The sequence below is a fragment of the Mus pahari genome, chromosome 6, assembly GCF_900095145.1.
Source record: "Mus pahari chromosome 6, PAHARI_EIJ_v1.1, whole genome shotgun sequence".
In the NCBI taxonomy this organism is placed as follows: domain Eukaryota; kingdom Metazoa; phylum Chordata; class Mammalia; order Rodentia; family Muridae; genus Mus; species Mus pahari.
Genome location: NC_034595.1, coordinates 79,195,120 through 79,208,932, shown reverse-complemented (window position 1 = coordinate 79,208,932; position 13,813 = coordinate 79,195,120). Strand labels below are relative to the sequence as shown.

General features: G+C 49.2%; 1 protein-coding gene and 1 long non-coding RNA gene across 5 annotated transcripts in view; one reads left to right on the top strand and one right to left on the bottom strand.

The window, feature by feature from the left end:
- LOC110322807 overlaps positions 1-1,095 on the top strand; it is a 32,916-nt gene extending 31,821 nt beyond the window's left edge. The window contains exon 5 of the long non-coding RNA XR_002380601.1: positions 946-1,095. This is a non-coding gene — a long non-coding RNA (uncharacterized LOC110322807). The remainder of the gene's footprint in view (positions 1-945) is intronic.
- The window catches only part of Csmd2 (CUB and Sushi multiple domains 2), a 553,245-nt gene that overhangs the window by 409,127 nt on the left and 130,305 nt on the right, over positions 1-13,813 (bottom strand). The window lies entirely within an intron of this gene.

Sequence of the window (13,813 nt, the reverse complement as noted above, 5' to 3'; positions counted from 1 at the left end):
CGCTGAGGGATGATCCCTAATGGGCAATAATAATAGCTCCCATTTATTGATTGGGTGCCGAGTGGCAGGCACTGGCCACAGCCTCCTGCTTAGTTTCTTCTTCATGGGAAGATCTGGTCCCTCCTCTGCCTGGCAAGCCTGGTTTAAGCTCCCTCTATGGGAATATGCCCAGATCCAGTACCTCATGGGAGGTGGGGAGGGGTCTCACGCACCTGCACACTTCAGTGCTGGCAGGAGTGGTCAACATCTGGTGGAGACTGGTTCTCAGACCATCCAGAGGGCCAGTCCAAAGTGCACAGCTCTTGCTTTTATTTCTTCAGCATTTGTCTCGCAATCTCCACTGAAGAACAGCCTCATCCTATCTCATGTGGTTCTGCACATGTTTCCTACCTAACCACAATTCCTTCCCTCCTTTCTTGCCACGTGCAACTATCAGATGGGACAATTGCAATAGCTGTTTTCTCATCTCTACACACAGATCTTAGTACCTAAGGCAGACAACTTAGGGTAGGAGGGTTTGTGATGACTCACGGGTTGGGGATACAGTCCACGGTGGTGGAGGAAGAGTGGCAGCTAGGGTGGGAGCTTGTGGGAGCCAAAGGCACACGGCTGCCAACCAGAAAGCAAGAGGCTCAGGCCAGAGGCAGGGCTGGTCTCTAACTGATGAACTCCACACTCCCTGGGACCCACATCCACGAGCCCCACTTCCATCCCTAAAGATTACACAACAGTGCTGTAGTTAGAGAGCACATGTTCCAAACATGTGAGCCTTTAGCAGACATTCCACATTCCAACCACTATATTGTCCTGTTCCCTCCCAGTCTCCTGTGATTTTCTCTGAGGTGGTTTCCTGATTCCAAAGTCGTGGCCAATACCAGGTTTGCCATGACTTTGGAATCATAATATTGGATTAAGTGCAAATTTTTATCCTTTTTTTTTTTCTAGGATCAAACAAGACAGAGATCCCAGGAACCTCCTTGTGGGCAAATAAGGACAAGGTAAAGCTGTGGGGTGGACAATGGAGTGACGCTGGATACAGCTATTCCTGAAACCCCTTACACTTGACACTAAGTTAATAAAGTCTCTCTCTCTCTCTCACTCTATGGCTTTGTGGTAGCTTTTTTCCTCATGCACCATGACGAGCTGTCACAGAAGGAGAATAACGACATTTTCCCTGGAACCCCGCCAGCTCTCTAGAGCACTGGGAGCCCCAGCTTTATCTGGTAATCAAGGGTTTCCTTGCCAGCCTCATTCTTTGAGTATCTACCATATTTCCTTGATTTGAGCACACTTTCAATAATGACACGTGCTGTCAATTTAATTAGAGCTTTTCTGCAAGGAAAAAAAAAAAGCAGTAGAACCCAGGCTATAGCTGTTGATTATAAGACATTTCAATATCTCAAGGGTTAAAGCATCAAAGATCTGGGAGGGCAGGAAGCGCATATTGGAATCAGGGAGGAATGGGGTTTCCCCAGGGAGTCTTGTAGGAGCAGATGGTGCGAAGTAGGGTCCAGGTCCTCCTGCAGCCTCTTCAAATGCCATCATAATTCCATCCAATTGATCAGCTCCAACTGTCCCCTATGCCATGGAACATGATGTTCTGGGAGAGATTACCACGGACACCCTCAATCCTTTCAGGGTTGGGAGGGGCAGGCCAGGGCTTGCTGTCATTCATGGGTCATTTGCCGATCACCTCTGACAGCGGTAGCCACAGAAAGACTGCAGCGGGGTACCATCTCCTACTATCTGCCGTCGATGGATGTTCATACTGATGCTGAGAATCCTGAGCTGCGTCCCCGAGCAGGGAAAATGATCTCTCAATAGGGAGGCCAATTAGATGTGAAATGGAGAAATACCCAAGTAGAAATAGATCCAGACAACGAATGTCTGCCTGGGAGACCTTCCCTGCCTCAGCCAAGAGACAGAGAGAGGGTGAGGGTTCTGCCTGACTGGTGGCAGGGTGATGCTCATAGCTGCTTGGGTGTTTTATGAGGTCACCTCTGAGATGAAATAGGAAGTGCCCAGGTTTTAGGAGAGGGTTTGATGTGAGAGAAGCAGTGATGTCAAAAGGTCTCCAAGTGGGTTGTGTAGATAACTCAGCCCATAAAGTGCTTGCTGTGTAAAAGCAAGTGGACCTGGCTTTGATCCCCAGAACCCACACAAGATAGCCAGGCACAGTGGCCGGCTCTTGTAATCCCAGCATCAGATAAGTGGAGACAGGTGGCTTACTGGTCAGCTAGTCTAGACTACTTGGTGGCTTCCAGACCAGTGAAAGACCCTGCCTCAAAACAAACAAACAAACAAACAAACAAACAAACAAACAAACAAACCAACAAAAGCTGACAGCCCCTGAGAGATGACAACTGAAGTTGTTCTATGGAGCACACACGCACAGGTTGCACATGCACACATACATTCATGCAGGCATGATCACACACGTGCACACACTTGTGCACACACTTGTGCATACATAAGCACACACGCACAGCTTGCACATGCACGCATGTGCACATGTACACACAGCATGCACACACATAGTGCTTGCACACGTGCTCACACTCCTCACACTTCTCACGGCTGGGGTGTCTCCTGCCTCCCTATACAGCAGATCTGTGATTCCTTCAGGAGCGGGTGTAGCCCATGCAGCCTCCGATGCCCCTGTCCCCCAGGCTCTTTCAGTGCCCCTGAATTGAGAGTGCTGGAATTTAGAAGGCAGAGCTCACAGGCCTGGTACCCTGAACCAGGCGGGTCCTGTCCTCTCGACTGCAGCCTTCTACCTCAGTGAGTCAGCCCAGCATGGCCCTGGCTTTGTGCCTCCATTTCTTCAACTGGTGCCGCAGCTCCCCTGACACCAGAATTTTCTCTGAGTCTGGCCCCATAGACTGGAACTCCAGTGGTCTGATGAGCTCAGGATTGTTTCTCCCGTGGGTAGTACCGACTTCTCTGATACCTTAGACTAAAGCACCCTGTGGCTGTGGATGAGCATAGATCCTGCATACTGCTCTGGTGACCTACATTGCCCCTTCTACCAATCCAGTGATGTCTTCTGTGACATTTGAGATCAAGGGTGGAAAAAGTAACATGCATACCACCAACCTTCTCTTTCAGATTAAGGCAGACATCACTAAGTGACCTCTGCTCTCTTATTTAGACTCACACAGACATCACCAAGTTATTCTAGTGGATCTAGGTGTGGCTATCAGTCATTCCTACCTACAACTCCCTACAAACCGTAGCAACTGTTGTCTTTTAAAGGGATTTTTTTTAAATTTTATGAATATTTTTGTTTTGTTTGTTTTTGTTTTGTTTCATTTTTCCCTATGTGCCTATCTGTGTACTTGTGCCTGATGCTTGTGGCATCCAGAAGAGCTGGTCAGATCCCCAGGAACTGGAGTTATGCATGGCTGTGTGCCAGCATGTATGTGCTGGGAACCGAACGCAAGTCCTCTGAGAGAGTAGCCAGTGTTCCTCATCACGGAATCATTTCTCAGGGCCGGCACCTCCATATTTGTGGTCAAGCACATTCTGAGGCACACTAGAGACAGGAGCAGTGTGCCAATCCAGGCTGCCCTGGTTTTGAATGCAAGCATAGTAAGGTGAACTGTGAACTCTGAACTTTTAGAGAACAGGCCCTATTTGCCATCTTAAAAAAAGAAAAAGAAAAAAAAAAAAAAAAAAGAGTGTGAGTGACTTCCTGAGTTCCCATACAGCACGGCACGTTCATGCAGTGCCCACAGAAACCAGAAGAGGGTGCTGGATCTCCAGGTGGGTGCTGGGAACCAAACCCAGGTCCTCTGAGAGAGCTAAAAGTGCTCTTAACCAATGAGCTCTCTCTCCAATCACTTTTGTTTATCATCTAATGTCTGTGTGTGCATGTGATTACAGTCAGATGCATTATGGGAAAAGGCGTGCACAATGGACAGAGTCCTACATAACAAAGGCTTATCCATCAAAACAGAAAAGCACTTACACTCCACCCCTGGCAACCACCGCCTCCTACACTCCCAAAAGAAAGCCCCGGACGGTGACCAGAGGATCTTGAAAAATATCACACATAGAGCCCACTGCTCCCTTGCAAGTGGATAAATTCTGTGCCTTCATTTTGCATCCAAATAAAATCTCTTTATGTTCATTTCTTTAATTCTTAGAGCAAGGCACCAAGAACCTAGGAAGGCTTGATCCAGATAGAGACCACAGGTAACATGAGGGATACAGAAGCACCCCAAGTTGCCTTCAAGTCAGAAGAACAAGCATTCCCAAGGGGTAAGGGGCTGTCTGTGAGAAAGGTGAATGCTGTCCATCAGAACAGACCCTGAATTTCAGTCACATGCCTGATGGCTTGCTTCTACCATGGCCAGACTGTCAGCTCCCTGCTTCCAGAGGCTCCGCACCTAGTTCACAGAGAGGCAGGCCCTATGACCTACTAAAGCATGTGAGAGCTTTACCATGCAGAAGCTGAAAGATGACACCAGACTCAAAGCCCAGAATCCCATCTGAGATGCTAATGAGGAAAATGTCCTGTGCAGCCTGAGGCTCCCCAGTTCTCTCTGGGACACAGATGCTCCGGAGATTCAGACTTGACCTTGGTGTCATGGAGATGCCCTTTGTGGCAAGACCACCGGAAGCATCTTCTTGGTCCACAGGAAGCACTCAGTCAATGTTGGAGTGACACCTCCCTTCCACTTCCCCCTGTCCTCTGCGGAACATTCACTTGGCTCTTAGGGAGAACTCAAACCTTAAGAAGCAGTCACCAAGTCCTCGGGGAGCAGTCCTTGGTCCTGGGAAGCATTGCTCCAATCCTCCGTGAGTACTTGCTTCAGCGTTTAGGGAGCACTCTTCTGGCACTGCAGAAGTTCTCCTTCAGTCTCTAGGGAGGACTCCCTGGACCATAGGAAGCACACCCTCAGTCCTCAGGGAGCACTCTGGCATATGCTCAGTGAATAAAATATGAATGGGGCTGTGCCCTAGTGTGATACTTCTGCTTTGATTTCCCACAGAGGCTTACATGGTCCAATCCCCCACCCCCACCCCATGTATGACCAGACCTCTTCCGACCCCTGTGAGTGAAGACCTTCCTACCTCCCCCCTTCCCAAATTGTTATAGCCTTGTTCAAAGATGTCACTATGTGGTGCTGGGAATGTAGGGGGAAATGTTTAGATGTTGCTGGGAAGAACATTAATCTTTTGGGAAAGCAATTTGAAAACCACATACCAAAAGTCTTTGAAATTGTCGTGCCTGTGTGCATTTATTCTAAGGAAATAATCAGATGCAACTCACTGATTTATGTATAGAAATTTTTCATTGAAGCATTATCTATCAGGGAAAAAGTAGAAACAAACTAAATTTTAAACACAGGGGACTGCTTAAATAATTACAGTAATATAAATACTATAAATATATGGAAGTGTTTTATATATACATATGTACATGTGTATTTCTAATTTTATGCACAGATGCGTGGAAGAACAATATATTAGTTGTAGCTATACAGGGGGTCAGAAAACAGATGGCTTTAATTTTTCACCCTTGTGGCTTTGTCATTCCTCCCCCACTGCCCACCATGAATGTGTTAAAGGAAAGACAAGGGAATGAGGTGATGGAAGCCAAGGGAGGCCTGAGGGAACATGTAAAGAGCAGATGACATCCTGAATGAATGTGCTTGGTTGACAAGAGTGCAGCCATGTCAAGGAGCAATGCCTTCAGACCCATATGAAATTGTCAAAGCCTTCCTCTTATGGGTCAGGCTTGGAATTGGCAAAGCTTCCTCCTCAATCTGCATGTGAGTGTTTAAGTGTGGTTAACCAGATGTTTCCAGCCTGAGACTGCTCACCCGCATTTACCTCCTAAGGACACCACCTAACCTGCTTTCCTTGCAAGGCTCATAATGAATGCATTGAGGTTAGTTGGTGGGACTCCATCCGAGTATGCATAGACCATGTGAGCCCAGCTTTTCTGTAGCTGTAGGGCCAGAGCCAAGCTCCGTGGGTGGTATGCCACTGGAGGATGGCTCAGAGAGCAAAGAGCTTGTACAGACATGACACGAGGACCCGAGTTTAGTCCTTATAATCCAGGAAAGTAATCTGGGCATGGCAGGGACATGACACCTGCATCGTGGGGGACACCTGCAATACCAGCCCGGCAGGGAGAGGGAGAGGATGGCTGAGGCTTGCTGGCCAGTCAACCCAGTGGAAGCAGCAAGTTCCAGGCCAGTGAAAGACCATGTACATACACACGTGTGAGCGTGCATGCACGCGCATGAACACACACACACACACACACACACACACACACACACACACACACACGAGGGAGAGGGAGGGATGGAGAAGTAGAGGGAGCCAGAGAGGGAAGGTGGGAAAGACAGAGAGAGGGAGAGAGGAAGAAGAGGAGGAGGGAAGGAGGGAGGGAGGGAGAGAGGGAGGGAAGGAGGGAGGGAGGGAGGGAGGGAGGGAGAGAGGGAGGGAAGGAGGAAACAAAGCCTACAGCTGCACATGCCACTTAGTGTCTCACACGCATCTCTTTTCCACGTTGCCAATGCTCAGCCTTCCATTCCCATGGAAGAGGACCCAACAAGCATTGGTTTCAAACCGCAAGTTATTCCCAGCCCCGGCACTGACTTCAAATACCCACTTTCAGCTGTGCCATATTGCCTCCCGTCATCCGAAGCACGGTGGCAGGGCAGAAGCCCCTGAGAGCCAAAGTGAAGAAACGCCAGGCTAAAACTCAAAGAAAATGGCCTGGGTTTCGTCAGTGACGTCAGTGGACTTCGACTACCAGAGGTCGGTCTCTGGTGGTCAGCCACAGGGATCCAGCCCTGTCTTACTGTCTTCTTCCAAGAACTCACCAGAACACAGTCAGCATCGAATGGCTTTCCTGTCTCACCACTCAGATGGGCAGCCTCTAACAAAGATGAATCTTAATAAGAATAAAAGTGGAGCACTAAGACATTTGCATATTCATATCTTCATTTACTTGTTGATATTTATTTATATTTAAGTGTGTGTTTATCTGTTTTAGTAGACTGGAAACTTGGGCAGGACCCACACTGCTCACAAGTATTTCTGGTGCCTCTCAAATGCCTTGTAGGTAGCCAGTGGTGTGCTTTCTCTGGGAATGAATGCATAAAAGAAAGAACAATGGATAGGTTCAAGTCCTTGCTGCTCTTCTCTCTTTGGCCTAACTGAGGAAGACTGATACGACTCCACAACTCCCTGAGTTGCTCAGCCAGCCCTCTCATCGCCAAACACGCAGGTTGCCATTGGACCTCTTAGCATCCTTAAAAACCACAGTCAACTTTGGAGAAGAGGTCCTGCCTCCTCCCCAGCCCGCACCACCCTCCCTCAGGACTTCGCTGCCCCTTCCCCACCCTCTGCTTTTCAGTGCACTCTCTTGCTTTAGATCCAGCCATGGTAAGGCAGCTCAAAACTACAGCCCAGGGCACAGGGCTCACCTCTCCTCTTAGGACTTCAGTGTGTCAGGAGGGATGCCCAACCACCCTTCCTCTATGGCTCACCCCAACTTAAAACACTGGCTGTGGTTACAGAGGACCCAGGTTTAATTGCCAGCACCCACCTGGTAGCTCACAAGCATCTGTAATTCCAGTCCCAGGGGGAATCCGATGCCCTCTTCTGGCCTCTTTGAGTACTGCACACACATGTTGTCTATACACACATACAAGCACACCATCCACATGCATAGGCTATACCATTTTCAAATCCCTTCCCCCAGGCTCACTGCCTTCCTCGTTGATGGTCTTCCTTTATGCCTTCACTCTGCCTGTTCCTAGAGGACTTCCTCACATGGCTGTGATAAATACAATGAAGCGCTGTGCTCCATTTTGTCACTGAAAAGCATATCCTAAACATCATTCTGCATTTTTCGGTCACGTCATTATACTTTTAAATGGCCGTGTAAATCCATTAGGCAGAGATGCTATAACTTTCCCAGCCATTCCCCAATTGTTAGACGTTTTTACAGTTTCCAATTCTTCATCATTATAAATAATGCTGAGACCAAGACTCTCGTGCACAGAACTTTCTGTTGCTGCTGAATTATTTCTGTAGGATTTCATCCCAGGAGGGAGATTACTGGGTCAACTGCCTTGAGCACTTTGTGACTCTTGATATATGGTTGTCAAGTCTTGGTCCCAAAGGACTCATTTACATCCCCACCAGCACCAGGGCCACTGTGTCCCCCTTTTTATGCAGTTGTCCCAGTGTTGAACTGACTCTCAAAAGTTTGGGGGTCAATGTAGTTTTAGAGGGATACAATGGTACTTGGAGTTCCCACACACACTTTGGAGGCGCTAGGGATGAAACTCGGTGCTCCTCACGTGCTAGGCAAGCGCTCTACCAACTGAGCCACGTGCCCAGCTCTGCGGCTATTGTGACTTGTATGTCTTTGATAACTCAGGGGGCCTTATGGCTTTCCTGTGTCTTGACTTACAGGGCGCTGTCTCCTCAGCTGCCCTGACCATAAACTCATCCACATGAGGACTCACGATTCCTGAGAAGCTGCCGTGTACGATAAGTCAAACCCTGAGCTCCAACCATGGTGCTCTCCAAAGCTTCTGGCTATTGGTGGCCTGGGAATGGAGCCAGGACCCCAAAACTAAGAATGTGGTTTGGGGAACAAAGACATCATACAGGTAGGTGGGGGTGGGGGCTCTTGGGTCAAGAGGCGGTCTTCTGGATTGGAATTAAGCAGAGAGTAGAGGAGTTGGGGGGGGAAGTCACGAGAGGGGACTTGGCATGACAGAAGAGTGAGTGGGGAGACAGTCGGCTCTACCCAAAGGCTTGCCAGTGGCTGGAGGAGGAAGGCAGGCCAAGGCTTGAGGCTTTGACTGACAGCCAGGTAAGGCTCAGAGCAAGGTTGCTGCTTGGGCTATTCATGCTCAGCACTGCAGCAGTATGCTCACAGTGGAGAGGAGATGAAGGCGGCTACGGCTCGCCTTGTACTCCAGCCACCGAGCCACGTACTCATGGGGCCAATCTGCACGAGAGCACGGAGTGCCCAGACACACAAGGATCCAGGTCAGTAGAGGCACGAACTAGCTGCTACAGCAGGGCCCCAGCTGTGTGCTAAGGAGTGATGACAGCAGGGGCAACAGAAAGTAGGTGACATGACAGTCCCGGTCTTTGAAGAGCCACAAGGCTGGCTAAAGGTTTTTAACAAAAGAAAAGATACATTTTTCCCCACTCAGGAGACACACACAACCTGTTGCTGTAGTTTCCTTTGACTGTGGAGGCTGCCGTGGGTTAAACAGCAGGTTAAGTGTTTCTCATGGCTTGTCACATCCCCCGCCCCAGAAGGAAGGGGCGGCTCCCCAAGTTCCATGGGAGGATCTGAGAGGTTCAGGATGCTGCTGGAGGACACACAGCAGAGACAGGTCATAGTCTACGTAACCTGGATCTCCGTGGAACTAGTCAGGAATGGGTGCAGGTTCTCCAACGCGGTACTTTCTGATTGGTGACTTTGCACTCATGCATCAACTCTGAATCTTCATCACACCCCCACAGGAAAGGGCTTTCTCACCTCTGCTCTGCAAATATGCTGTGCACAAGAGTTGGGAGACTCGGCTGTCTCCCTGTGGGTAAGGGGGAAATCTGTGAGCCACATCAGGCTAAGTCTGGAGTCCCCATTCTTTACCCACCCCAGTTTTCTCAGTTCCCCAGAACTGCACAAAAGGAGCTGCTTCTGCGTCTATGTACCTCAAAGCCCTCTGAAGGCTGTCTGGAGCAGCAAGCCTTGTTGAGTGGATGGATGAGAGGAGGGGCCCAGCATGGCATACAATGCCACCATCAGCATATGCGCCCTCCCTCAGCGCCAGCCCTTCTGACCCCTTCACAGAACGACAGAGACATGACCAAGATGGGGCTAGGGCTGCCACCGTATCACAAGAGCTGCACCAAGCGGGAGTCAGCACAGCACATGGTGAACTACATTGGGCTCACGGAGAACATGCTAAGAGAACCATCCCAACCCCCAACCTGGGGAGAAGTGCCACACGATTTGCCTCAAAGGTCATATCTCTTGTATATTAATTTGCTAATCTGAAGCTCTGATTAAAAGGAGTGTTTCAGCTCTCAAGGCAGAGCCGTGGAGAGTGGAGTCAGGAGCTTTAAAAGTGCACACTGGTCTCCTTCTGCTGAGGAAGTGGTCACCTCTGCCACTGAGGAAACTGCGTCCTGCTGCTCTGGTCCAGAGCGACCTGAATGGAGCCAAATTGCATATTCAGAATGCATATCCATACGCTACCAAATGGCCTCCATTAGCCCAATTTCAAGGTATCTGGATAATGCCCCAGAACTGGAGTCTCTTTCAGCACCAGGAAATTGTCTGAGAGACAGGAGCCCCTGGGGAAGGAAATAGGTTATCTAATTGCAGGAAGGAAGTAAAGTGGAGGGATCTGGGCTCTAATGTCCTGGGCTCTAGCTCTGCCGCCCAGCTTTCTCATGAGTTCAGTAGTGCCATCACAGCACCTTCAATCTCCCCATCTCCAGGAGACCTAACCTCACACGTGTCCCCTTCCTTGCTCTCAGAAGACCACCATCTCCAAAGGTCCCAGTTTCAAAAGGCAGAGATGCCATAGTGGACCTGCCACACCCAGCAGGAGCAGAAGCACACCATGCTGGGATCCCCTATGAAGCAGCACTTTGTCTGTCCTAACCCACCCCCTTCAGGAGGATGCAGAGGGGCTAGGGCGAACTGCACGATGTGACTATGAAACTAAGATTCCAGGGGAAGAATCACAGGTTGCAAACAGTAGTTGCTCAATTAATGCTAGACCATCTACCACAAGTTCTATGTGCTGCCAGCCCCTCTGGGCTCAGATTTTCAAGGGAAGTGGGGGTATCATGGGAGACACAGAGCATCTGTGAACTTTATGGACTAATTGTATGAGAAAGGGTTGTGTTGGGGTGTGTGTGTGTGTGTGTGTGTGTGTGTGTCTGCCTGCCTGTTTCCCTATAGCTCCAAACTTCTATGGATTGATGTACTTACAGTAAGAGTCTTGGCTCAAAACCCAGCATCAAGTAATGCAAAAAGATGCCCCATTGACACTTATGGGCTGGCCTTGACCTCACCGGCTCCAGGGTTCGAGACAAAAGGGAGAAGACTACATCCTGGGCCAGTGGGCAAGCTTCCAGGTGGGGCTACAAGCACTGGATGCAAAGGGCAGGCACTCTGCTCCTCCTCCTGAGAAGACAGTCATGCTCTCAGAGGAGAACAACTGGTCTTTATGAAAACAGCTGGATAAGGGTTTTACATAAACTCTGGAGTTGGAAACCAGGGTAAGGGTGGGACTGGGTTCTGTGGTGTTGGCATATTTCTTCTGTCTCCTGGATAATGTCAGCCTAGGTTGGGCCAGGATGAGGGTGGCTTAGTCAGTGTGCTGATGGTAACTAAGACCTGACAATGTGTCAGATCCTGTGCCATGTGTTTTCTGAGACCATTGCGTTTCCTTGACTATCATGGTAGCTCTACCAAGATAAGTGTTCTTTATCTAAAACGTCTGGAGTGAAAAAATGTTTTCAAATTTTGGTTGTTTTTTTAGGTTTGGGAATACTTCTGTATACCTAGAAGACACCATGAGGAGGGACCCTCCATGGACAACCTGATTCACCGAGTCTGAAGGGAATTAACCGTAGGCAATATTTTTGGAGTACCTGAGCTTGGACAGTGACCTGTCCAATGACACCAGGTGTGGAATTTCAATGCGTAGCGTCAGTTTGGTACCTAACAGACTTGGCACTTTGAGACCTTCCAGATCCTCAGCTTAGACAGCTCCATGAGAAGCTTGGGACATGGATAAGTGCCTGCCCCACAAGGGTGACCCTCCATCAGATCCCCAGAACCCACACAATAGATGGATGCCGCAGTGGATAGCTATAATTCCAGTCTCCTACAGGAGAAGGGAGGTGAAAACAGAAGGGAAAACAACGGACCCTGGGGGCTGCACAGCCTGGTACATGCAGCAGTCAAAAAGACATTGTCTCACCAAAGTGGATGGTGAGGCCCAATAGCTGAGGTTGTCCTCTGACCTTGACGCATGTACCTGCACTCACACACATGAACACACACACACACACACACACACACACACACACGTGAACACCCACATATACACTTATCATGCATACATACATGCAAACATACTTTTAAATAAACACTCCTCTCATAATAGTCATACATGGCTGTAATCCAGAGAAATGAATCAATTGTCCAAGTGAAGGGCCAGGAGGCATAGGAGACCAGGTATCCAAAAATGTAAGCCCAAGCTCTTAAGCTTGCATGGTGCCACCTTTCCCATGTGGTTGCCGGAGAGCTCGCAAGACTAAGTGTTCTTCATCCCCCCTGCTTCCAGGTGGAGGGCACAGATAGGGTAGCACAGGTCTGGGTCCTAAGGACTACCCTACCCCCCTACCCCCCCGAAACTGGATGGGGAGCAGCTAAGACCAGTTATGCTGACCTACACAAAGAAATGCCTTCTGGGGGATCTCCACTGTTGACTAGATCTAACTGCCCCAGCCGCAGTCCTCGGAGGGACATGTATCACCAAGTAACAGAGTGTCTACAGGGGTTTAAGCAAAGGGGCCACGATGAGCTAGTCTGGATTTGGGGCTAACTGCCTTTCTTCTTTTCTTTCCTTCTGCCCTACTAGAGACTGAGCCTCAGGGCCTGTCTTAGTCAGGGTTTCTATTCCTGCACAAACATCATGACCAAGAAAGCAAGTTGGGGAGGAAAGGGTTTATTCGGCTTACATTTCCATACTGCTGTTGATCACCAAAGGAAGTCAGGACTGGAACTCAAGCAGGGCAGGAAGCAGGAGCTGATGCAGAGGCCATGGAGGGATGTTACTTACTGGTTTGCTTCCCCTGGCTTGTTCAGCCTGCTCTCTTATAAACCCAAGACTACCAGCCCAGGGATGGCCCTCCCCCTTGATCACTAATTGAAAAAATGCCTTACAGCTGGATCTCATGGAGGCGCTTCCCCAACTGAAGCTCCTTTCTCTGTGATAACTCCAGCTTGTGTAAAGTTGACATACAAAACTAGCCAGTACAGGGTCTTTCCACTTCCTAGGCATTTGCTGATATACTACTGAGTTCTCATTCTATTTTTATTGGCTAAGTTGCCCAGACTGACCTGGAATTTACTCTGTAGTCCAGGCAAGCCTTAAACTTGGAGATCCTCCTGCCTCAGCTCCCAGGGTGCAAGGATTGCAGGAATGCACCCGCCTGGTTTCTCATTGACACATCTGATGTGCTCACACACGAAGTGCTCAGCTTAGAAGAGACACAAATGCCCTCAGGCCGTCCTTGAAAGCCTTGAGGAGGATGCTGGTAAATGTGAGTCCTGAGGTGGGAGAATGAAGTGGTATTTAGGGGGCAACAAGGCCAGAGGCATCTGGGGGAGGGTGCTCTGGGTCACACTAAGAAAGATCCAGGCTTCAGAGACTGGCACAGAGACCATCACTGTCACGCCGGGAGGGAGTCACAGACTCCAAGACAAATGTCACTCATCTCCAGGGGAATAGGAAATAAAAAGCAAAAGTAATACAAAAGTTCAGAAAGAAGGCTTGGGAAGTGGCCTCAGTTGGTCAAGTACAAAGACCAAAGTTTGATCCCCAGAACACATGGAGAAAGCTGAATTTTTAATGTGTGCTTGGTGATGCTAAACAGAAGGACCCCTGGAGTTCACTGGCTGGCCAAGCTATCTCATGTTAGTGGGACACTCTATCTCCAAAACCAAGAAGGGTAGACACTGAGGAAGAATACACGCGTACACACACACACACACACACACACACACACA